We start from the raw sequence: 210 nt of genomic DNA on the forward strand, positions 1-210 counted from the left end.
CTTGTGCTGGGGGGGTGTGTGTGCAGCCGGGCTCCGCGCGTCCCTGTCCCTGTCGCGCGGCAGGAGAAGCCGGAGGAGGAGGACGAGGACGAGGACGAGGAGCGCCTGCCGCGCCCCTGCCCCATGGCCCCGCGGCTCCGCGCTCTTGCCTGAGCCACGAGGAGCCGCGGCCGCCGGGTCGGGTCCCTCCTCGCGCCGCCACGGAGGCTG

The 210-nt window shown here is 76.7% G+C and overlaps 1 protein-coding gene across 4 annotated transcripts in view; it reads left to right on the forward strand.

Annotated features, from left to right (window-relative positions):
• PDE4D (phosphodiesterase 4D) overlaps positions 1-210 on the forward strand; it is a 1,639,075-nt gene that overhangs the window by 1,519,450 nt on the left and 119,415 nt on the right. The window lies entirely within an intron of this gene.

Source organism: Gavialis gangeticus, unplaced genomic scaffold (assembly GCF_001723915.1).
Source record: "Gavialis gangeticus isolate Ggan-Ray unplaced genomic scaffold, GavGan_comp1, whole genome shotgun sequence".
NCBI lineage: Eukaryota > Metazoa > Chordata > Crocodylia > Gavialidae > Gavialis > Gavialis gangeticus.